Below are 26,202 nucleotides of genomic sequence, written 5' to 3'. Positions count from 1 at the left end.
AACGATTGGAAAATTATATATACGCTGTTGATTTCCACAATAGATGTGATGTCACTGATACATTGGCGAAAGAAGTATGTAGGACGCGCATTTTCTACACAGCACGCAAGTGGTATTCCTCCTTTTCGGGAGTATGACAGAGACATTTCTATTCGCTAATCGAGAGGACAACACATTCCCAACCCACGTACTGATGTGAACGAGCAGAAGTGGTTTATGGGACACTGGTTGGCAGCAAAAGGCCTGCAACGACCGGCGGGAAAGTTGCCCCTTGGGCACGTGATCCTAGTGTTAATAGGGCAACAAAAACCAGCGCGTTCTGTAGAAACGTAACAGTAATACTCGCTTGGGCATGAGCTTGGAAACAGGAACGAATTACAACCCATGCTCACCGGTAATCCGCTTGGACACATATTAGTGTATCGAATCCCATCAATGTCTGAAAGGTACCAGAAAATCAAATTAGGATAGTCTGCATTATAGAATAGACAAATAAAGTGGAAAATTTGATTTCAAGGTACAAAACAAATTATTTTATGCATGGAATGTTGGGTTGTGGGAAACTTTAAACACACCATGTGTTGGCTTATTACAAGTAGGATAACTTAAAACACTTCGACTGGTTGACTTTTCTTGTCAGCCGGGTATATTCATATGGAGGTGGATTCCCGCCTTAATTATATGCTTGCATTTTCAAATCAACCTTGATGGATTATTTAAATGGTTGCTTTCAACTGCTACTGTCATAATTCTGTCCATCTGTATTCTTAATTGATGCAAATTATACGTTCCCGTTTGCAAGTGCTACTGTCGTAATTCTGTCCATGTATACTGTGTTCTTAATTGATACAAATTATACGTTGCCGTTTGCAAGTGCTACTGTCATAATTCTATCTATGTATACTGTATTCTTAATGGATACAAATTATACGTTGCCGTTTGCAAGTGCTACTGTCATTCTGCATTATTATCAATGATCTAGTCATGAATGTTCTGTTCTTCTTTGATGCAGGCTGTAAATGGCTGCTTGCAAGTGCTCATATCAACTTTCTCCATGCGTCATTGTATCTTGCAGTTTGACAACTACTGAATTGATTCTGTAGTTTGTTGTATGGCAAATGCTATATAAGTTATTACTAGTTCAATGTTCTATTTGCAAACTTGCTATATCACAAGTTACAGAGATTACAACTTCTAAAAGTATGATTATAATGTAGCATCAAGTACGTTGCAAGTTAGCATCACAGAAGTTAGCATAAATGAATGTCTCATTTTGACAACAGATGGCGCTTTGATAAGTCAATTTCTTGCAATACGATTTCTCTTCTGACCCTAGCAAGAAGAGGTTATACCACTTTGAGGCATGGTTGGGGCGTCTTATTTAAAATATCATTCGAATGATATTTCTGCATTACAGTCAGCTGATTTCTCAAAGCATTAACGTTCGGAAGAGAGGTGGCCTGCAAGAAGCATTAAACAAATCAAATTTATCAAATTAGATATACTTACGATATGTTATATTTCCTGCTGACCATTCCCACCCCATTTTTATTTCGACATTTTGTGGGTATAATTTACCACTGCCACACGGTGGCAGAATAGGGTAGCCGCTTACAAGCAAGACTTAAGATCCTAATTTGTTTATATTCGCAATGTGATCAAATTCTGCTTTTTGGATCAGTAAAGACGTCATAATGTTTGAGCAAATTGTACCTCAAAGTCAGCCATACTTTTTCTTTCTTGTGTATTCACGAGAGAGAGAGAGAGAGAGAGAGAGAGAGAGAGAGAGAGAGCACATTACAGAGATGAGGATTCTATTTATTCTCTCATCCCTATGTAATTAATTTTTACTGTTAATATGGAGTTTAGAGTTACAGTTTATATATATATATATATATATATATATATATATATATATATATATATATATATATATATATATATATATATATATAACAAGAAGTAAGGAAAATATTCAAATTATACAGCATTCTTATATATGTATTGTATAGATGATTGTGCAATAACCAGCAAATAGTGTCACTAGTTGTCTGTAACAAGTATCTCTTATCTCCATTTTCATTTTAAATCTCTTATTCCAATACAAGATAAAGAGACAAATAACTTGAAACAAGGACATCACATCATAGTTATACTCTACTTATTTCATTATGTCAGAAAATAAATTCTAATAGTATGAAATATATTGACTATAAACATAAAGAAGATTTCCATACAATTATGAGATGATTTATTTGCACAGATATCAAACTGGAAACTACATTTTTAATTTTTTAAAATATTATACATCCATATATGAAGAAATATATATAGTACAGATACGATGGTTGATTGTAAGGTACTTCACTGATAAAACATCAGACTCCTTTGGTAGCAGTTTTATAAAAATATAGTATGTTAAATATAAATAACGTTACAACCGCTACCAGTAACCAGATCAATTTTTTTTATTATTATTACTGTTACAATACAGAACCAAACTTGTTTGATCCATTTTGATATGAAGTTAATGTCGTATTTAAAAAAGATTAATACAAATGTTTACATGTATCTTCAACACATGTGATTGTTTTCTGTTAGAAGTGTAAGACGCTCCACCCCACCCCCCACATATAATTCTTTTAAAAAATGTTTACGTTTTTAAGTCTACTTACAGCTCAGGCTGTAGTAGCATCCCGACACCACCACCACCACCACCCCGCATAAACATCTTCATTTGTCTGTGATTTTGTCATTATTGTATCCTCTTTAAAATATACGTTAATATTGTCATGACACAAAAAATATCAGCACGATACAACTATGCAATAAAACAAAATAAAAAAATAAAAACTATATACAGTCTTGTGTTGAACTTTTCATAGGAAATATTAGAGAAAAATAAACAATATTTTTATATGAATTAGTCTTAAACAAAACTTATCATTCGTTGTAGGCAATAATAAAGAACAAATAGCTGGATTGCCCTATTACGTTGTTCTTACAGGTGTATTTGCCAATCCCTGTTGTTTTTCACTTTCACGTGAATAAGACATGAATAAGGACTAGCTTTTTATACAAGTTGGCGTTTGGATTGGAGTTACACTTATAATTGAAAATTCTGAGGAACCAAAACTGAAAATTTTTGACTGGCCGAGACATTTCCTTTTGTATACCACATACATTTGTAAATTATGCCTTTTGTATACCACATACATTTGTAAATTATGCCTCAAGAACATTCAGGTTATATTCCCTAGCGGCTGTTTCAAGAATTATTCCCAAAAAAAATCATTCCATTACTGGATCTGTATTCAATAAATACACTGTACAAAAATGCTCACCTTTTGGAGACATTTTTGCGGGCAATAAAATAAATTGTTTGCAATTGTTATGAGCGAAAACCGTGAAACGATGTATTCTATTTGCAAAAATCTGGTATTTCTGATGCTTTGAGATTCACAAAACTATTATACTTTTTAGTTTGGCACGTTATTCCTAATATGTATGCCTTGTGACACTGGCTAAGATAAATTCCATAATTTAAATGACTTAATCACTCGGCAGAGTAATAATAATAATGGTGATAAGTGGTCAGTGAGCAATCAAATTGTTGCTCCTAAGTCGTATCGACAGGAAATTCATAGTCTAGCCCATAAAACTCCTTATATTGGTCATTTTGGTTCACTAAGACTTATCACAAGATCCTGAATCATTTCTATTTGCCAAAAATTAAAAGTGATGTTTATAAGTACCATATATCTTTTCACACTTGTCAAATGGTAGGAAATCCCAGTCAGAAGATATATAAGGCACATCTGCAACCTATTCCTGCATTTGACCATTTGACAACCTATTTAGCAGAACAATGGTAGACTGTCGGTTCCTTACCTAATACCAAATCAAGCAACCAATACTTGTTGTGTGCGTCCTCAAGATTTCCATAGGATATTCCTTTAAGGAATATCAAAGCAAAAACTGTTGTAAAAGTTTAAGCAATGTTTTTAACACTTGTTGCCCCCACCCCTCTAAATCAGCCCAGCAATTTCATGTTTGATTATTTCCAACAACTTATGAATGAATTAGACATCCAACAGTTTAATTTTTCTGTTTATCACCCTTAGAGTCAAGATGCTAGAACAAGACTGTACGAAAACACTCTCACCTACCCAGGATACATGTATACCATTATATTGAATCAAACCTTAAAAAAGACAGTGATCAGTAAAATTATGCATTGTATAATTATCGAATAAGATCAGGAGAGTTTTTGTCCCCTTGTTGGTAATTATCACCAAATAAAAGATCCCATGACTACCCTAAAACAGCAACGACTGTCCCAAAACACCCTCAACTACCCAGGATACATGTAGGCAATTAACTAAAATCAAACCCAATAAAATGACTGTGATCAGTGAAAATTCTACCCTGTATAATTATCGAGTAAGATCAGTATAATTTTTTTTAACCCTAGTTTATACTTGCTGAAGGACAGACCCTAATAATATCCCAAAACACGCTCATCGACCCAGGATACATTTATACAATTACAATAACTTAATGAAATGTGCAGTCTTGGTACTCTCTCTCTCTCTCTCTCTCTCTCTCTCTCAGCATAGATAAATCAATAAACTACTTTTATATTGCAAAGAGCGGTACACTTAATAAGTCGAAATCATGCGTTACTAATTTCATATTTAATAAATTCTTTAAAGTTGTTTAAACATTCTGTAATGTGACAAAGAACAGCTGAATAATTAGAACCTAAGGGTGCTACTATACTGATATTTTTTAAATTCTTGAACCAATTTATTATTTTTAATTGGTTTGATAATGATAAGAATTAAAAAAAATAAAAGTAAAATCTCTTGTAACACTATTTCTTTTGTCTCAGATTATTTCCACTTTTAAGAACAAAAATTTTAAAGGATGCAAACCAGTTTTACAGCTGTTTTTTATATAAATTTTATATACATTCAAAGGTTAAGGTTTTGTACATTAACAAATCAAATTGAATATTTTAAATCTAATACGTATAATCGCAATTATTCCGACAAGAAGATTGTGATAAGAATAAGAAAACCTTTACGCAAGGTTCTTTTTTTTTTTAATGAGATTATACATATAAACTTTTTATGTGCTATTGATGTTGCACTGAAATGTATTATTTTCGCCAGAGCTTATGTACAATAGTATCACAGGAAAAGATAAACGTCTGCGAGGTGCGTCAAAATGGGTGACGTACAAAATGATTCTTACAACTAGGAATCGTCGGATGAAAGCTCGTTAAGAAGAGTACGAGGGAATATATCATTCTAATTTATGATCCTTACTTTGCTAAAATAATTAATGTTTCCAAATGTAATGAGAGATATCCTTAAGAAGTAGATTTCTTAAACGGTGAAAGTACTGAAAGCAAATACTTAAGTGAGTCAAAACTGGGGTTGAAAAAGATGAACCACCTTGCTGTAGTGTATGCGTTTTTGTTTTCGTAAGATGCTGTAAATCACTATAGATCTTTGAGAAAGCACGTGATTTTAGAGAAGGATTAAAACTTCGTTTCTAACGTACGCTTTAAAAAACGGACTAAAGTAGTTACAATGTTCATTGACACAAAATGGATGCCGTAAAGCTCCATGGGCAGCATTAATTATTTGTGGAAAAACTTTAGAAATTTAAACCGCAGTCTGTTATAATAATGTCATGCTAATATCTAGTATGCCATTATGACAACAGATGGTGACACGAGTTGGACACCAAAGACAGTACTGATAAAACCTAGTATTTACATTGTGCAAGGCCACATCTGTGTGAAACAGCAGTTGGAATGATGTAATTGTAATATGATAAGTTTATAAACGGAATATACAAAACAGCATTTGCCATACACCAAACTACGGAATAAATCCAGTAGGTGGCAAACTGTAAGATACAATGACGCAGAAGGAAAGTAGATGGAAGCATTTGCAACCAGCCATTTATAGCTTGCGTCAGTGAAAAATAGAAAATTCATGACTAGAATTATGAATGAAGCACTGGCAAGCAGTCATTGACAATAATGCATTACGAAATTAAGATTAAAAAATATACGCATATAATTATGGCGGTAATCCCCGTCCATATATTCAAGTCGTGCTTCATTCGGTAGAACTTAAAACTGTCCTGATCTTTTGAGTATTAGCAAGGCATGGAACGTAACACGGATTGCCAAATACTATTCGACAAGATTTCCTAACCACTCAGGGAGCACAACTCATAAGACATCGCTGTTACCATATTGATTACTGTATCAGATCATTTGTTTTCATTTTTTAATTTTTTAATTTTTTTTAGATACAAGCGCATGAGCTGACTTTGTACTCATTTTACTCATCTCTCCTCACCACCGCAACCCTACCCTCCCCATCCCATCCCTTCCCATCCAATCTCTTCCTTACCAAATCTCCACTGTCTAGTATTACTTCATTAGGAGATAAGCAGTTAAACAAGAAAAGTAAAATGGAAACGGAAATAAATAATTTCACGACCGAAAGAAAGTTCTGTGAAAGCAAGATTATATTGTACATGTCCGACTTTGATATTAAAATCAATATAAGTATCAGACGAAATAGTTAAACTAATATATCATAGTCGTATCCAATATTCACTAATACATTAGGTAAATTGCAAATTAGATAAATTATTGAAATATAAGTTTTTATAAAGTACAATGTTTTCTTGATAGAAAACAAAATATTTCAACTCGAAAATTGTAACTATGAAATGCTATTCCACCTGAATAATACTAAATATTTTCTTACCTATAACCAACAGCGATAGGCTGGCTAACACGAGTGTAATTCTTCGTCCAAACATCGTACTATATCGTCAAGATATGCAGCTGATCAAGTAGTTGCTTATGGGAAGGAATTTATGATGTGCGTGGAGGCGTTACTGGATGGCTTTATTTTCTAGACAAAATGTGGCATTATAAAGTTAGTTTTGATATAAAAAGCCGCATTGCATAATTTTAATGTCAAGAAAATAAAAGAAAAGAAGGATGGCCATAAATCCCCATTTCATGGTCATTACTCACTTACGACAGCATGCGTGGTACTCGACTCTCCATCGCAGAACAGCACGATATGCCTGATTGTAACATCTAGAAGATATAGACCCTGACTTTATATTTTGTCCCCAATTGAATTAAAACAGGTATTTTAAAACCGCATATAGGCTATTGTATACGGTAAAAATGATAAATATTTCGTCTAATTTTAAGTGCGAATATGGAATGTATATCAGTGTGATAAAACTTGTGATCAAAATCTTCCACATAATAACAAAATCTACGAATTCGAACACTAAGCAAAGAATTTAATGTAAAACATCAGAATTTTGCATTAGGCTGTTGCTGTTGTTAATGATGATGGTGTGTTATTATTATTATTATTATTATTATTAATTTATAATTTGTATTGTTCACTGGGGATTTTCATAATGATTATATGTTACGTATATCTGCAGTTCGTACTTGACGTTCGTCCTAAATCAAGCACAAGGTGTACAAAATGATTTTATTATACATTGTTGCATTTATTATCTTAACTGCCTAAGTTGCTGACCATGTGTTCAGTTGATTTTTTAAAAAATATAATAGGTTATGTGTTCTTAATTTTTATCTTTTTTCTTTATCGTCACATTTACGTTGATATTTTGTAGCAATTATTATAGATTCACAAATCATAATGATTTAGATTTTGATTTCTTACATAAACCAACCACATTCATTTTATTGAGTGGCTCGGTAGCCCAAGGCATGCGTTCTGGGTTTCTAGGCAAGAGAACCAGATTCGATTACCAGTACAACGCGGATCTGCATAACAATACTAACCAAGGTCATTAGGCAAAATACTTTTAAAAAGATATAGATATAATCCAAACCAAACCAAAATGTTGTTATGCGTCTCTGATACACATATAATATCAACAAACTAAAGCAAAACACAATTAGTGTAGATGTATGTTGCTATCGAAATAAAACCATGTAATAATCATACATCAGTTCAGGTTATAATGTATGTTTACCGTCATGGATTAAATAGCTATTTACATGTATTTTAAACAGTATCGCATTAACAGTTACTTCTGATTACTTAAAAATTAGTAATCAGATGAATACTATGATTCATCTGTTCGGTAAACTAAAGAGTTCTAAAACTCTATTTACATGTATTTTTAACAGTATCGCATTAACAGTTACTTCTGATTACTTAAAAATTAGTAATCAGATGAATACTATGATTCATCTGTTCGGTAAACTAAAGAGTTCTAAAACTCCACAACATAGAATTCCACAGCTTCTTATTATAAATGAAATCGACAATATTTTAGTACGTCTCAAATCCTATTGGTCTGTCTGTACATGCCTGTCTCTTTGTCTCTATCGACATCGGATCGTACTTAATACAATAAATAATGGGTTTTTACCACTTAAAAGGAGCTACTGATATTTATATGTATGGAGTTTAGTTTGGTGGAGACTATTTCAAATTTTCTTCAGCGGGATCTCAGATGTGACGTTTTCTTTGATGGTCCATACTGATTATGTAACAAAGATATGACAATCATTCTGCTCTGAAACTTTGTATATGTAACAATGATATGACAATCAGGCTACTCTGAAACTTTATAAATGTATCAAAGATATGCCAGTCATTCTCCTCTGAAACTTTATATATGTAATAAAGATATGACAATAATTCTGCTCAGAAACTTAATACATGTAACAAAGACATGATAGCCTTGCTGCTCTGAAACTTTCTACATGTAATATGACAATGATGCTGCTCTGAAATTTTATATATCTAACAGAGACATGACGTCCTCGCTGCTTTGAAACGTTCTACATGTAACACAGATATGACAAGAATTCTGCTCTGAAACTTTATATATACAATTAAGACATGGCATAATTGCTGCTCTGAAACATTATATATATATATATATATATATATATATATATATAGTAAAGACATGACAGCCTTGCTGTATTGAAACTTTATATTTGTAATAAAAACATGACATCAGTGCTGCTTTGGACTTTTCACATCTAATAAGGACATGAAATCCGTGCTGCTCTGAAGCTTTATATATGTAATAAGGACATTAAATCCGTGCTGCTCTGAAGCTTCATATATGTAATAAGGACATGAAATCCGTGCTGCTCTGAAGCTTTATATATGTAACAAGGACATGAAATCCTTACTGCTCTGAAGCTTTATATATGTAACAAGGACATGAAATCCGTACTGCTCTCAAGCTTTATATATGTAATAAGGACATGAAATCCGTACTGCTCTGAAACTTTATATATGTAATAAGGACATGAAATCCGTACTGCTCTGAAGCTTTATATATGTAACAAGGACATGAAATCCGTACTGCTCTCAAGCTTTATATATGTAATAAGGACATTAAATCCGTACTGCTCTCAAGCTTTATATATGTAATAAGGACATGAAATCCGTACTGCTCTGAAACTTTATATATGTAATAAGGACATGAAATCCGTACTGCTCTGAAGCTTTATATATGTAATAAGGACATGGCATACACAGTCAGAGAACCACCAAATACTGAAAGACGAAAGAATAACATTAATAAGTTTAAGCATAATTTTTTTTCGTAACTGGTACAGATCACAATCAGTACAAACGATGATATATTTGTGTTCTTTTTATGTGTGCGTATTTGTTTACTTGTGTTATGTTCCAGTGCGCTTGTCAGTTACAGATATGCCCACATTAGTATGCTATTCTACAACAGACCAGGCATATTTGTCCAACATTATGTCCTGAAAACAAGATTTAAATTGTCAGTAAGTTATCTGATTGATGAGATATACTGTTACATTGCACGCCCATTAAATAAATGCAGATATCGCATTATGTGTGAAATCGAAGTCAAATTTAATTTATTAGACAGCTTAATGTATTAATCAAGAATGTGAACTGATCTAGCTATGGAAGCCTTGGCGCGAGTGGCGTCGTATATCGTACATTTAATAAAACAGACAAAACTAAAAACAATGACCGCTCATATCTGGAGAGCTCCGTTACGGTGGAATGCTAACAGTAAAAGTCTTATCACGAAATTTCAACAATTATGTTCGTCATTATTTTTAGGCAAGTTCATTGTATTATATTGAAGTAAGCCGGAGTATGTCATATGTCAGTTAAAGTAAACGTGGTGGTGGTGGTGGTGTGTGAGTGTGTGTGTGTGAGAGAGAGAGAGACAGACAGACAGAGAGAGAAAGAGAGTTGGGTGGAGTAGTGGGTGGCTGGGGTAGTGGGTGGCTGAGAGATTATTACCGATTTAGTTTTGTTTATATGACTGGCAATAATGGTAATTTGTTAATAATGGTAATATGGTTAAACATTGAACAGCATTCAGTGTAGTGTTCAGTTTGTTAGTTTTACCTAAATATTACCTCAGTGCTATAATTAGTAATATGTGGTAATGAGACAGCAGTCATGTGATCATTTAGAAATGAGACAGTAATCATGTAATAATGTAGTAATTAGACTTTAAACCGGCATATGGGCATTTTATTTGTAATGGATTAAATAAAGTTATAATATCATTATTAAATAATGTATTTTATAGTAAGCTTAAGTGTAAAATATACAGACTTTTTGGCAAAATAATTTTCATGATGTTGCATTCCAATATTTTCACATGCGAAAATATAAGATTTCCAGTCATACCATGCGTCGCTTGATTGTGTGCTCCAGCAGAACATATACCTGCAACAATAACGAGTATTGTTGGACTTAGAACACATATATAGAAACTGCCTTTGCATTATATATACGAAATTAATCATTGAAAAAGACATTTGAGCAGACGTTGTTCGCGTCTGCCTGAGATTATTTTCCTTTACTTCCTTGACAACAACGATAAACCCACAGTGATGCGTTACTAAATCAGACTTGCATTATTTTCAGAGAGTCAAATAGTTTACGATATGAAAAATGTTATTACAATGTACAGAATCTAGCCCCTATTATAAGCTGTCAAAACCTACATTTTGACAAATTTCTGAACGATTTAAATGTTTCTGGTACTATGTTGAATACCGTATTAGGTAGTTTGTTTTATTTTTAATGTTATTGGAAATGCAAGGATCTGAATTGAGCTTCTACTCATCACTGCTACTTTCCCTCCCCTCCGCACCCCTTCCCCTCCCACCAAATCTGCACCCGCTCCACCCATAAAATTAATTTTTCGGAGGAAACAATATACAGTCTCGACGTGGGTCATATCGGAGCTAAGGGAGTCAAGAAAATAAGATTGAAACTGCACAAATAAATTTCACCACCGAAAGTATCTTATGTTAAACCGCTCCTGTGGCCTAGTGGTTCGAGCATCAGCCTCGGATGAGGTATGTCGCGGGTTCGAAGCCCAGCCGAGTCATACCAAACATTTAAAAAAATGGTACTAACAGCTGCGTCGCTAGGCGCTCAGCATTAAGAGGTTAGTGTCAGCATAATGTGACTGGGTGGCACATCCTGCTACGTGTCTGCAGCATGATGCCCCAGTGCTAGACATCACTATAAAATGCCACGCTGCAGACATCGTCGCGATATGACTGAAAAATTGTTAAAGCTACGTTAAAAATCCAAATCACACACACTCATATCTTATGTGAAAGCATGATTACATTGCACTGCCCTCACTTTGATATGGATTTTACTACAAGTATAAGACGAAGTAGTTTAAAAACATATATCACAGTCTTATCCCATACAAACTAGCAACTTAGATAAACGGTAAATTATTAAAACAACAATCTCTATAAAATACAAAGTAATCTTGATCAAAAAGTAAAATGTTTAAACTTGAAAGTGTATCCATGAAATGTTATCCAACCCGGAAAAAATGCGAATATTTTCTTATCTACAAGCTTCATGTCTGTATGATCTCGCAATAAGTAATTAAAAAAAAGAGTGAGAAGCAGCAATCTTTGTACAATTCGCTAGAATACAAAATGACAGTGTAAAAAGAAACTTACGGTATTGATAATTAAATCCCAAATAATGCTAGAATTTCTAATAAAAGTTCCAATTAATAAAATTCTGAATAAGCTTTAGTGGTGTTCGAAATAACTTCCAGTGCTGAAGGTGCTGATGAGCCTGTAGAGGCTGATAGTCATGTACCAATGGCCTGAATTGCAATGACGTGCGAACAGTCTTTTGTTGAATCACAGTAATATAATCCAGGATATCCTTGTTTGAATTCACCATAATTCCAAGTAAATGTTTGTGTCCAAGAACATGATAGATGCGCATTTGGTATTTCTAGTGAATGAATAAATTTAACAATGAAATTCCAACCCATATGAAATACGAACACAACAATAAGACTGATTCTGCTTCAAGATCATACAGCATGAATGAATAATTTAAATATAAACAACATTATAAAGCCACCCATTTGACCCAGGTCAAAATCAGCAATTTCTATTAAAAACATATTACTTAATAAAAACTTCAATTCTAGAAAATTCTTTTGCTACAAGTATAATAAAGAACATGGTAAACACAATGTCTTTGACTCAGGCTAAAGATAAATACGGTTACTTCTATTGATAATGATCCTAATATTAAACCCCTCTCGGGCCCCAAGTGGCCGAGTGGTCTAAAGCGATCTCCGTTACGGATCACTGCCATCTCACCTCTGTCTGCGTTTGTTCGAGTCTCCGATTGGTCCAATGTGGGTATGTGAAAAGGTATGACAGTAGCTACCCGTGAGTAGGTGGTTCTTTCCGGTTTTCCCGGGTTCTTCCTCCACCATTAATACTAACCGCCATGTATAGTCTATCGTGTGCTGAAAAATGGCGTTAAACCCTACAACAACCAACCAACCAAAAGAAAACAACTCTCACAGAGAAAATATTAGCCTTATATTATTTGTTTACTAAAATATAACATCATCAGAGTGTTTAGTCAGGAACACTTTGAACTTGATTTTGGACAAGGTCAAGTAAAAAATGCATTTATCTATATCATATAATGAATTTCAAACAAGTAACAAACAGTGGAAATTAAATATTAGTAACGCATTAAATAAAATCATGAATGGGTAAAAATCGTTTTCATGAACTAAATTATCTTCTTTGAAAAGAAAGATTACATTGTATTGGCACCATCTCGATATCAATTTTAATACAGGTATAAGAAAATGCAAATAAAAATAGATCACCATCCTGTCGAAAATAAGACAAAAACCCTATGTGAATCAGATAAATGTCTTTATAAAGTTAAAAGTTGAAAAGTGTCTCTATGAAATGTTATCCAACCGGAACAATTTAGAACATTTTATTACCCATATCCAAGAAGCGATAGGATGACCAAAATAAGTGAAATTCTTCCTCCAAGCTTCTTACTAGATAACCACCTGATCAAGCAGTTGAGCTGCTTATTTATTTTCTTTGGGGGAGGGGGGCATTTTTACGGTGTGTGTGGAGTATCTTAGGGAAATATTTTTTATTTAACAAAGATGCGACATCATAAATTGCCCTTTCAAATAAAAAAAATGCCGCATTGGATGACCCAAACAATCGTCAAAAAAAAAAAAAATGAAGTAAACACAGTCGTTTGTTTAAATGTTGACCTTTAACGCCCCAATCGAACGTCAACACGCATGTTCATCAATAAGTATGATACGCACCATAGGAGAGAGAAGAACTACCTCAAAGCGGAACAGTACGGTATGCCTGGATGTAATAAATAGATATGTTCAAGAGCGAACAATATTACGTTTAACGTCAAAATGATGACTCTGTGGTCTAATTGATATATAATAAAAATTCTGTTTATCGCCACCGTCTGAAAGCATGTACTTAAAGTTAATACTTTGAAGTTTTAAGAAAAAAGATCATGTAGTGAACCGGAGATACTTTATTTAACATTCAAACAAAACAACAACCTGTCTCTATTTAGGGTGTAATAACTTGAAGGTAAGATAGAAAAATATCCACATACCATTTTTGTACGAGAAATTGCCAATATAGACAGTTTTACCATGACCTTTATGTCATTTATATTCCTTCCAAAAGAACTGTAGAGGTCCAAAACTTCGCCCGCGATATTGATTTTAGTGCTGTCATAATGATGATCATAATGATAACGGTGACAATAATAACACAAATAATGATGATGATGATGATGATGATGATATTGAGATGATAAATCATAATGATTATCGTCAAACATCAGATTCGGGAAATTATTATTATTATTGTAGTAAATTTAGAGTATGTGCACTTGGTTGTAGTGCCCCGTTTTAAGCATTTCTTAGATTTGTGTGATAACTTGTTTGATTATTGGAATTCGTCGCCATGGAAATATTCCTGGCCCGAACTAATGAGCTAATTAATAGGAGCAAACGTCATGGAGTGAAGTGTTAGTGAGTTTCCATGATGTCCTGGTTCACTAGTAGTGAATTCCGACCAAAACCGAATGAATGTCCCTGTCGTAAAATAGTACATATTAAAATCTAGTGGTATACATTGGTAGCGTGACTGCAAGGACAGTACTTACGGTATTAAACCGGTAAATTACACAAGGGAATAAATAAAAAGGGACTTGACAGACACCGTTTATGTCGCCATGTGGGCGAATATGGTGCAGTTACATCGGCGAAATGTGCCTGGAAAGCATACATTGACTGGCCTAAGGTGGCGGAGTTAAAATAGTTCCCATTGTTAGGGAGTACTCATATATGTTCTAAGGCGTGAACGGTTGGTGGTACGGAAACATAATGAAGCCAAAACACGCAGATGTACGGTTGATAGATAGTTGGTAGTTTGGTTTATCTGTGGTCTTGCATTAGTTAGAGGAAAATTTAGGTACATAATACACGTCGGGCTTTCTGATTTACAACTGAGGTTGTATGGAAGTCTTTGGAAAGTCGGGGAAACTTATGACTTCTAGCGATAATCGCGCCAGGGTTTGACAACCGCTCGGTCAAGTAAATACCCGTGTGCGTGTAACAGAAAATTTCTGGTGGCTAGCGATGGGATATGTGAATAGTTATGTGATATGTTGAAAGTGTATTATGTATAGAACAGACTATTCCTTCGCAATTTGGAAAGAAAGACGTGTCCTATAAAATTAAAAAAAAAAATCATAAATATTAAAAATAGATATAAATGATACAACACTTTTAAAAATTATTTTCATTATTTCGCAATATTTAGTCTGCGAAAGTAGTTAGATTTATTTGCTCTTAAGAAATTTGTTTGATTTGAGTACATATGTCCAGTCGAGACGGAATATTTTATCTAGGACGTAATGTCAGCAGTGATGCAGCCAAGCAAGTGAAACTGGAGATGGCTCTCGGATAAACGAACGCGGGTCAGTCACAAGCATCGTGTTACATTGCTGAGACGTGGATATAGAATTGGGCAAAACGACTAATTATTCCCGAGATAACTAAGCTGAAATGGTCTAACGTTATCATAATTTATTTGGTCTTGAAATTCTGTGCATTCCCGATTCGTGAATTTGGCTGTATAATTATTAAATAATAAGAGAAGAACCGTGCGTAAGATCGCGTGTTTGATACCCCCCCCCCCCATAGCATAAACACAGATTGGACCAAAATAATCGTCCATCTCGCTCTATGTTCGTGTTATTAAAATCTCATTATTTAGGTTTTGACAGACCTGCTACTTTCTCAGTGAATTGAAAAGTACACAGATTGGTCTGCGTACTTGCGACAAGCGACCATTAATTGGTTGAAAAAAAAAAGGATTTGACACCTCCCCCCTCGCCGTATTGTGTTAAGTCGATGAGTTTAATATTGAATTTATTAACATTTCGTAATGGATTTGGCAAAACAATAACAACAACAACAACAACAACAACGAATACTTCTAAGCCTGTTCTAAATAGCAATTGGTAGTAGGAAAGTTTCTTTTAAAGTTCATCGCGACAGGCTAATAGGGAATTATTATAAGTTATTATAATGGCTACTGGCAGAGGTACGCCTACCTCTTTAATTGATACGCCTTTGCCACAGTCTGTTCACTGGCGACTGTTATCGCCCTTGTCGCCTACTATAGAGAGCCAGATAAAACATGTGGACGTAGACAGTAACGTCCAGTTTCTTGTGACCTCGACTCCGTGCGAGTCCAATAAAGTTGATAGCGATGCAGGTGCATTTGGTAGCAAGTCGGATGGTCTGAAGTTCGAAACTTTAAAGGAGGGTACGCCTGAGAACGTGAGGTCTGACGGTTACAATCGAGCTACGTATCCAATATCGAAGAGACAGTTAAGTCCGCCCACTGACAGTCTGCTAGAGACTATAGATACCCTCATCACAGAAAAGTTCGAAAAATTAGGAACAACCATAGGTAATTTGTTGAGAGAAAAATCGGTCGGGAGCCACAGTGAGATAAACAATGGAAAAGTGACGTTAGGCTCACGTGAAACCCAGGGAGATGACACGGGAAAAACAGAGTGTAGTGCCCCACTGTCTCCAACTCGAACAAAGACAAGAGTTAAAGCAGACACTTACGATGGTTCGCAACCTTTCCTAGACTACATGACACATTTCGAACACTGCGCAATGATTAACGATTGGAGTGAAGCTGAAAAAGGGTTGCGCTTAGCTGCGTGTTTAAGGAAAGATGCTCTCCAAGTCTTAACAGATCTCCAAGTCCAGTCCGGTCAAGTGGAATTTGAGAAGTTGATAGCTTCCTTGGAAGCTCGCTTTGCGCCTCGTAACCAAGATGAGTACTACAAGGCACAGCTCCGAAGCTGTTTCAGGAGAAGGGGGGAAACACTCCCTGAATTAGGTCAAACAATACAAAGACTGGTTTCGTTGGCATATCCCTGTTGCCCACCTGATATTCGCGATAGGCTGGCAAAAGACCACTTCTTAGGGGCGGTACAGGATGAAAATCTGAAGCTTGAAATTTGGCGTCATCGCCCTAGCAGCTTGCAAGAAGCCATCATGGTAGGGGTCGAATGGGAGGCTTTCCTGCGTGCTGGTGCAAGGCAGAAGCCAGTAAGTTCTGCTAGGAAGGATTATGAGGAGTCTGCAGACAGGTGTGAGGAGAGTACATATAAAACTACAATAGAACAACTTGAGGCAAAGATAGAAACATTAGTGGAACAAAATAAGAAGTTGAATAAACAACAGCAGGAAACATTAGATCGTTGGCACCAGACGGAATGTAGGCAACGCGAGTTAAGGCGATCAGGGGTTCAGTGTTTGAATTGTAACAGATGGGGTCATTACCAAAGCGAATGTACTAAGCCTCTCAACAAATACAACGAACAGTGGAGAAAAAGAGACCAACAAAAAGGGGACTCAAAAAGATAAGCAGTACAGACATTTCCAAGCATGTACGTTACTTAAACGAAGAACCGGGACTGTACACACAATGTCTTGTTAATGGGGTGGAGCTCGCTTCGCTGGCAGACACTGGTGCTGCCGTTTCCATTTTCAGCAAAAGGCGGTATGAAGCACTATGTCATCGAAAGCCAAAACTCAGCACTGTGGATAGCCAACTAATCAGTGCATCCAGTAACAAAATTGAAACTTATGGTCAGGCTGAATTTTTGATTGCTTGGAAAGGCGTCAGAAGGCGACACGTTTTCGTCGTTGCTGACATTAGGCCTGATGGAATATTTGGGTTAGATTTTTTCCGTCTGCATAAATGTGACATTAGCATAACACAGTGTACACTGCAAATGCAGGGACTAAAGCTCCCGTGCTACTTTGCGGGGTCTTTAGGCTGTCACCTTATCACCTTGGCTGAAAACATCATTGTCCCAGGTGAGAAGGAAATTATCACGCGAGGTTGGATGGCAAATGCTGGCTGTGGAAAGTTAGCTACCGAGTCAGTGCTTGAGCCTCTATCATCATTTAGACATGAAACAAAAATCCTTGTCGCACGAGCCGTCATCAAGACGGTAGACGGAACAGTGCCAATACGGTTGCTAAACCCGACTAAAGAGGCGGTGAACTTGCAGGCTGGTGTTTGTTGTGCTGAAGCCAGTGCAGCCATATCTACACAAAATGTCGATTGTTCCAGACAGAATTCGAACAGCAGTCTACCGTTGTATTTGTCTGAATTATTTGAGAGATCAAGCGTCCATTTGAATTCAGATCAAGCAGCCGCCCTAAGCAGACAGTTAAGCGCATTTCGCACAGAGTTTGCTAAAGATGATGACGACTTGGGCAGAACAAACCTTATCAAGCACGCTGTCAAGACAGGGAATGCCGCGCCAATTCGAGTACCACCTAGAAGATTACCGTTCCAGCTACGACAGGAGATTGACATACAAGTGGACGACATGCTGAAAAAAAGGTTATAGAACCGTCCATAAGCCCCTGGGCTGCCCCTGTGGTATTGGTGACAAAAAAAGATGGGAGGAAGAGGTTTTGCGTGGATTATAGGGCGCTAAATAAAGTTACAGAGAAGGATGCGTATCCTCTTCCTAGAATCGATGATAGTCTGGATTCGCTGTCTGGGATGAGCTGGTTCTCGACATTAGATTTGATGTCGGGGTACTGGCAAGTTGAAATTGAGCAGGCTGATCGGCCCAAGACAGCGTTTGCAACGCGAAGGGGTCTCTATCAATTTAACGTCATGTCGTTCGGTTTATGCAACGCGCCAGGGACCTTTGAGCTACTAATGGAAGCCGTCCTAGCCGAGCTGCAATATGAAGTTTGTCTGATTTATCTCGACGACGTGATAGTTTTCGGAAGCACGTTCGAGCAATTACTAGAAAGACAAGCACGGGTCTTTACCTGTCTTTTAGGGGCCGGCCTAAAGTTGAAACCCAGCAAATGTACACTCTGAGCACGAGAGGTTCGGTATCTGGGTCATACTATTTCAGCGGCCGGAGTTGCCACTGATCCTGAGAAAGTAGCTGCTGTTTTGAAATGGCCCACTCCGAAATCAGTAACCGCAGTGCGGAGGTTCTTTGGGTTTTGCAGTTATTATAGGCGGTACGTAGGTCACTTTGCTGAAATTGCAGCTCCCTTACTCCAACTAACGACAAAGAATTCTGTTTTCCGCTGGACAGAGGAACACCAGGCGGCATTCGAAAAACTACGCAAAGCGCTTGCCTCTGCACCAGTGCTGTCTGTACCGGATTTCAATAGCCCCTTTATACTTGACACAGATGCGAGTGGTGAAGCCATAGGTGCTGTCCTGTCCCAGAACATAGATGGGAAAGAAAGAGTAGTAGCTTACGCTAGTCGGTGTCTGGACAGGACCGAACGCCAGTATTGTGTCACTCGTCGTGAGCTGTTGGCCGTCGTACATTTCATTCGCCTTTTTAAGACCTACCTTTATGGCAGAAATTTCAAGGTACGCACTGACCACAGTAGCCTGCGATGGCTCACGAGCTTCAAAGAGCCAGAGGGACAGTTGGCTCGTTGGCTGGAGCAGTTGTCAGAATATGATTTTGTGATAGAACATCGCCCTGGAACTCGACATGCCAATGCTGATGGTTTGAGTCGCTTACCGTGCAACGGGTGCAAATACTGTAGCAAACCTACCGTGGGGTTTTCCGCTATACGGCTAGACAGTGGGATACATTTCGGAGAGATACAGAGACAAGATGTTACTTTATCACGAGTCATTAGTTGGGTTGAGGCACAGAAACGCCCTGCTTGGGAAGAAATATCTGGGAATAGTGCAGACATTAAGGCTTTATGGGGGGCATACAAATTATTAGAGATGTCAGACGACATGCTTGTGCGAGATTGGCTAGATCGTGCCGGCAAGCCAGTTAAAAGATACATCGTCGTACCATACAGTTGGCGGCGAGAAGTCCTAAAACAATGCCATGATGGAGCCGCCGGGGGACATTTAGGTGTTGACAAAACGCTCAGTAAAGTGCGTCAACGTTACTATTGGCCCGGTATGAGGGATGATATTCGTGACTACTGTGCGACGTGCTCCGTGTGCGCTCAGCACAAAAGTCCCAAACAGAAGCGCCGAGCGAAACTTCAGGGCATAACGGCTGGGGAAGCAGGAGAGCTGGTAGCCCTAGATATTTTGGGACCTCTTACGAAATCGAAAGAAGGAAATGCATACATCCTTGCAATTGGAGATCACTTCACTAAGTGGATTGAGGTGGTGCCTCTGCCTAATATTGAAGCCACTACGGTCGCAACAGCGTTGCTGGATAATTTTATCTGTAGATTTGGCGTGCCTCGTGTGCTGTTATCTGACCAAGGCCGGCAGTTTGAAAGTGCCGTATTCAAAGAGCTGTGTGTAATATTAGGGATTAAGAAGACGCGAACGTCTCCCTATCATCCACAATGTAATGGGATGGTGGAACGGTATAACAGAACTTTATGCCAGATGCTAGCAGCATACGTAGATGATAAACCAGAAAATTGGGACCAATACCTTTCTCTTACGAGCATGGCATATCGTGCATCTGAGCACACTTCCTCCGGATTCACCCCGAACAAGCTAATGCTTGGCCGAGAAGTGATTCTCCCTACGGATCTTCTAGTTGGCAAAACACCAGACGAGGCCCCAAAGAATCTGCCTCGATTTGTGTCGGATTATAGAGAAGCAATGTGGGAAGCCAACGAGGAAGCCCGAAAAAAAAATAGGCACCGCTATTCGGCATCAGAAAGTCGCTTATGATCTTAAGGTTCATGGTCAATCTTTTAGTGATGGTGACCTAGTGTGGTTGCACCATACGCTACGAAAGAAAGGGAAGTCACCTAAATTACAGGTCAAATGGATTGGACCATGGCGGATTGTTAAGAAAGTAACGGATGTTACATACCTGATCGCAAGAAGCAATCATAAGGGGACTCAGATTGTTCACTTCAATAGACTAAAACCATGCTTGGTGCGACCAGAAAGTGAAGGTACACACACCGATAACCACGAAGATATACACGTTAGTGATGATGATACCGATGAGGAGGAAGAAGTATCGCCTTATCCAATTACGGCTCAAAGAACTAAACTAATGGAACAAAGAAGGGCAAGGCGAGGAAGTGTCACTGGTTGTGACAAGTTACAGACATGTTTTTAAACTGAGTACAGTTATTTCATGAACTTATAGCACTGACCGGTGATAAACAATGGGTGGGTAATAATCGTGTCCCCGTGATTATTAAATTGGTTGGGTACGGACACATTGTCATAACGGGTTTGAAAATCAAGGCCACGCAGTTAGAATCATAATAATCTGCGCCCGTCGGCTGTGTAAATAGTGTGATTCTAGTAAATTAATTATGTGATGACAGATGTCCAATCTTTGTCTTTATTATGTTCCTATGGATAAGATGTATGTGTTGATCGTGTGGAGAGTTAATTCAAAATAGTTGTAGAAGTTGTTTGCTGCTTGAATCCATAGTTTGGTTGATTGATTGATTGATTGTTTGTTTTTTAACGGCGCATCAGCACTTTTAGGCTATTTAGCGCCAAACAAAGTGTTACTTGTATAATCTTTTAAAACTTATAAAAGGTTCTATATCGACCAGCGATATAAAAGAACAAATGGTTGAAATTAAAAACGGTAAGATGGTAACGGTGCAAAATAAAGCTTCCCGATCAACGGGAGATGTAAAAAAGATGAATAGGTATTAAAATGGGACGGTATATATATTGCATAAAACTGCACAAGGTGATAGCATAAAAGTCAGAGTTTAGAGTAAATATTTACGGCTTTCAAGAACTCGATAATACGAGTGATGTTTATATTATCAAAAAGTTCTTTCATGTCATGCACAACGTAATAACGATCGCGCGTAGGTTGTAGGTCAAAGCACTCTATCATAAAGTGCTTGACAGTGAATGGTTCATTGCAAGAAACGCACTCTGGTGGGTCTTCACCTTTTAGTATGTGGGTGTGGGTGATATAAGTATGACCAGTTCGGATTCTTGCAATGACTACCTCCTCCCTACGAATGGTTCTGTAGGAAGGAGTCCATTCTCCTAGAGTTGGTTTGATTGCATGAAGTTTGTTATTTACAGCATCATTCCATGATGCCTGCCACTTCTGACCGAAGAACTTTCTGATACAAGGTTTAAAATCAGTATATGGTATTTTAAAATCAGATGGTTCTTGAGAAAGGGCCATTTTAGCAGCGCGATCTGCTTTTTCGTTACCTTTAATACCAATGTGGCTAGGTAACCAACAGTATATTATATTGTGGGAGACACTCAGCTCGGTATTTTTTACGAGTATGCTTTTCAATAATGGGTTCTCCAGTTTTCTATTGTGTAGTGACTGGAGTACTGATAGCGAGTCGGAGAAGATAATACTGTTTAAAATACAGTTCTTTTCTATATGTTGCAGAGCAAGGTCTATTGCTCTGATTTCGGCTGTAAAAATTGATGCTCCATTTGGTAAGCGAACTTGCGTTGTGTGATTTCCACAAACAAAGGCTGCAGCAGCCTTTTCCTCATCCTTTGATCCATCAGTGTAAATTCTGGTATAGTTTTTAAATTCGGTGAGGAGTTCATGGTAAGAGTTGTGGAAGATAGAAGGGTTTGTTTCGGACTTTTCTCCATCGTGTAGCGTAAAACGTACTTTTGGTTGTTTAATTAGCCAGGGTGGTGTTTCGGAGATGGATGTTTTCTGAATTTTAGAAAGATCTATATTTGTAGTGTCAAGGCTGGATGATATTCTAATGCCAAAGGAAGGTATGGCGTTTGGTTTATTTTCGTATAAAGTTTTGTATTTGGGTTGAAAAACAGCCGAAAAAGCAGGATTCAGAGGAATCCATAGTTTGGTAAATTAGATCTATTTGTTTGGTTTGTGCTTGGTGTGAAGCAAAGCTACATTATGAAGAGAAGAGGATGATTTTATGATGATTGTTTGGAGATTAGTGGACTGTTTTTTTTTTCTGTCACTGTAGAGTTAGTACAAGTGGTGAATAGATCATGGAAAAGGCAGTGTCACATGCGTTCGGTGGATGACAATGTGTACCGCGCCAGTTTGGCGTTGAAGTCATGGTTGACTTGTATTTGAGGTTCGTAAGAGACGTGTTCTTCTCTGAAAAGCGCATTCTCTAATCTCGTTGTACACAGGAAGGTCCCTGTGTTTTCTTGTCATTGAACTGCTAAAGACTTGCCAGTTGAGAATTGTTTCGTACAGTGTGTATTAAAAATTGTTCACTACCATCCTGTCAATCATAATGATTCGGTGTGGTTTCCATCATGTGTAGTTTGATTTGTCTGCTTGGATGGAAAAGTGTCCATTTGGAAAGTTGTGATTGACAATTTGTAAAACATGTTAATTAATTAGCAGCATGAAGTAATGACATTGCACACCACAGTATAGTGAATTGTTTATATGATGGTGTTCTAAACGTTTGCTTTTGGGAGTACGTTTTATTTTATGGCTATGTTGGGACGCTGTAGCATTAGTTCATTAGTGGTGAGTTAGTTGTAAGAAGATAGGATCGTCTGACACAGACTGGGGCGAAAAAAAAGAAATATGTGTACGCGCGTAACAAGGTCTGTTTGGAGACGTGTATCCTGGTGGGAACGCAAACTCCAGACCTGAGTTATTTTTGGGTAAACAGGAATGGTCCTGTGTTACATTTACTGTCTTGTTGTTAGAGACCTATGTGTAGAAAAGTCTTTCCTGCAGCGAATTCCGAAGATTGTTTTTGATTTGAGAGAGTTTGAACCCGAACAGCTTGTTGGAACATTTTCATGTTAGATTCAACTTGGTTAAATTGTGTTTATTGTTGACATTTAGGTTACTTATAAGCAAGCAGTGGATTCAAACAGAAAAAAAAAAAAAAAAGAGTTTACTTACGGATGTTGAGTGAGCGGCTATTAGGAACAAGTCCATTGATTCAGAGTTTTGTTTTAATCATCTTTGGGAATCATTAATCGGTTGGGTGGTTGATTTTCGGGAAAATAATCAATTCTGATTAGACCACAGAAGTGTGACGTTTGTGTCACTCGAGGTCGAGTGATCTTTTTAAAGGCGGGGGTAATGTAGTAAATTTAGAGTATGTGCACGTGGTTGTAGTGCCCCGTTTTAAGCAATTCTTAGATTTGTGTGATTACTTGTTTGATTATTGGAATTCGTCGCCATGGAAATATTCCTGGCCCGAACTAATGAGCTAATTAATAGGAGCAAACGTCATGGAGTGAAGTGTTAGTGTGTTTCCATGATGTCCTGGTTCACTAGTAGTGAATTCCGACCAAAACCGAATGAATGTCCCTGTCGTAAAATAGTACATATTAAAATCTAGTGGTATACATTGGTAGCGTGACTGCAAGGACAGTACTTACGGTATTAAACTGGTAAATTACACAAGGGAATAAATAAAAAGGGACTTGACAGACACTGTTTATGTCGCCATGTGGGCGAATATGGTGCAGTTACATCGGCGAAATGTGCCTGGAAAGCATACATTGACTGGCCTAAGGTGGCGGAGTTAAAATAGTTCCCATTGTTAGGGAGTACTCATATATGTTCTAAGGCGTGAACGGTTGGTGGTACGGAAACATAATGAAGCCAAAACACGCAGATGTACGGTTGATAGATAGTTGGCAGTTTGGTTTATCTGTGGTCTTGCATTAATTAGAGGAAAATTTAGGTACAGAATGGACACGTCGGGCTTTCTGATTTACAACTGAGGTTGTATGGAAGTCTTTGGAAAGTCGGGGAAACTTATGACTTCTAGCGAGAATCGCGCCAGGATTTGACAACCGCTCGGTCAAGTAAATACCCGTGTGCGTGTAACATTATTATTATTATTATTATTGTTTTTATTGTTGTTGTTGTTTTTGTTCCTGTTCTTTAAGCTGGCGGTAAAATCTCTTCTTATTACGTAGAATTTTAATTTTTGTTTAACAAGGTTTTATCAGAACGAGTCATAACGATGCTCTCTGCTAAGAATTGTATAACCGTGATACCAAACGATTGCTTAATATCAGTCACCTGCGAAAACTGGTATCACATAAATACAGAAAGTAACCTCGCAAACAAATAAACGTATTTCATGGCCGTGTTACCAAATGATTGTTTAATGTTATTAACTGGCAAACGGTGATATAATTAAAATATATATAGTATTATTTTATGCTAAGCCTTAAATTACTGGATTAACCGAGCTGCGATGATTCACTGTGAAATTCAGCGGAGTGAAATATGATAAATAATTTCATTGCTGCTTTGATAACAAGATAAACGTGACATTCGAAGCTATTTTTTTATACTCACGTTAAATTTGAGTTCAAATCAATTAAGGCACGAATAATTGTTTTTATTTTGTTATGATATTTTACTTTGAATTGAGAAGAAGAATTGTGTAACTGTTTATATTTCTCCCTGAATAATCACAAAACAAAGCGGAACATAAACGGTAATCAGCTGATATCGCGATGGATCCTGTATAAATCTGCCACTTCAATCCACTGAATTGGACATCTTGCTAGCCAATACGTTGGAAAATAAAATAAACAGAAAAAAATTTGCTTGCTTCTAGCGAATAACGGATATATTTCATCTTGGGTATTTTCATCAACTCGATGAAAGATATTCGTTATTCAGGCACTTCAAACAAATATTCTCTGTTATCGCTAACTAAACAATGCATTTCATGACCGTATCATCAAATGTTGTTTTTAATGCTGTTAACAATACTATTAATGTTGTTAACAATACCATTAATGCTGTTAACAATACTATTTCTATGCGAAAAATGGTGTCATTGAAATGCATAAATTAGTATGGCAGACAAATGTACGTATTTCCTGTTTTGTATAATAATAATTAGTGAAATATGGTACATGCCATAATTGTGCCGTCAGTACATTTGGTGATATAAGGTAGAGGTAGAGGTCGTTAACGTTGCTTTAAAATACAGCCTGGTATTTGATCAATTTTGCATACGTCTAGACTCAAAAGCCATCAAAATGGCACCCAGACGTCATAAGTTCCGGCATTTTTCAAACTGATTACTTATGTTGGTTTCACTCGACAGTTTCATATTTTGAATATATTTTATTCCTCTCTCTCAAAAAAGAGGACGTTAGCAGGCTTTCGTCACTATGTATCGCATTTATTTAAAATAAAAGATTTTGTCGATCGGAGGTATTGTTAAAATCACTTTTAATTCACATTATTTTGATTCATGATGGATGGGTTTATTTTTGGACTATAGATTATAAAACCTTACCTTACATCAGATGTG

At 36.9% G+C, this 26,202-nt stretch overlaps 1 long non-coding RNA gene across 2 annotated transcripts; it reads right to left on the bottom strand.

Annotated features, from left to right (window-relative positions):
• LOC149783071 (uncharacterized) lies at positions 1–26,202 on the bottom strand. Of its 2 annotated transcripts, none has more exons than XR_016413985.1 (3): positions 26,188–26,202; positions 6,801–6,950; positions 1–439 (listed from the first exon to the last, which is right to left on the bottom strand). It is a non-coding gene; the product is annotated as an uncharacterized LOC149783071 (long non-coding RNA). The 2 variants fall into 2 exon arrangements; XR_016413986.1 differs by lacking the exon at positions 26,188–26,202 and adding an exon at positions 12,056–12,070.

The sequence above is a fragment of the Sinohyriopsis cumingii genome, chromosome 14 (assembly GCF_028554795.1).
Source record: "Sinohyriopsis cumingii isolate HCF-2022 chromosome 14, ASM2855479v2, whole genome shotgun sequence".
NCBI lineage: Eukaryota > Metazoa > Mollusca > Bivalvia > Unionida > Unionidae > Sinohyriopsis > Sinohyriopsis cumingii.
The sequence above is the reverse complement of the archived record's forward strand: the minus strand, read 5'-3'. Positions and strand labels throughout refer to the sequence as shown.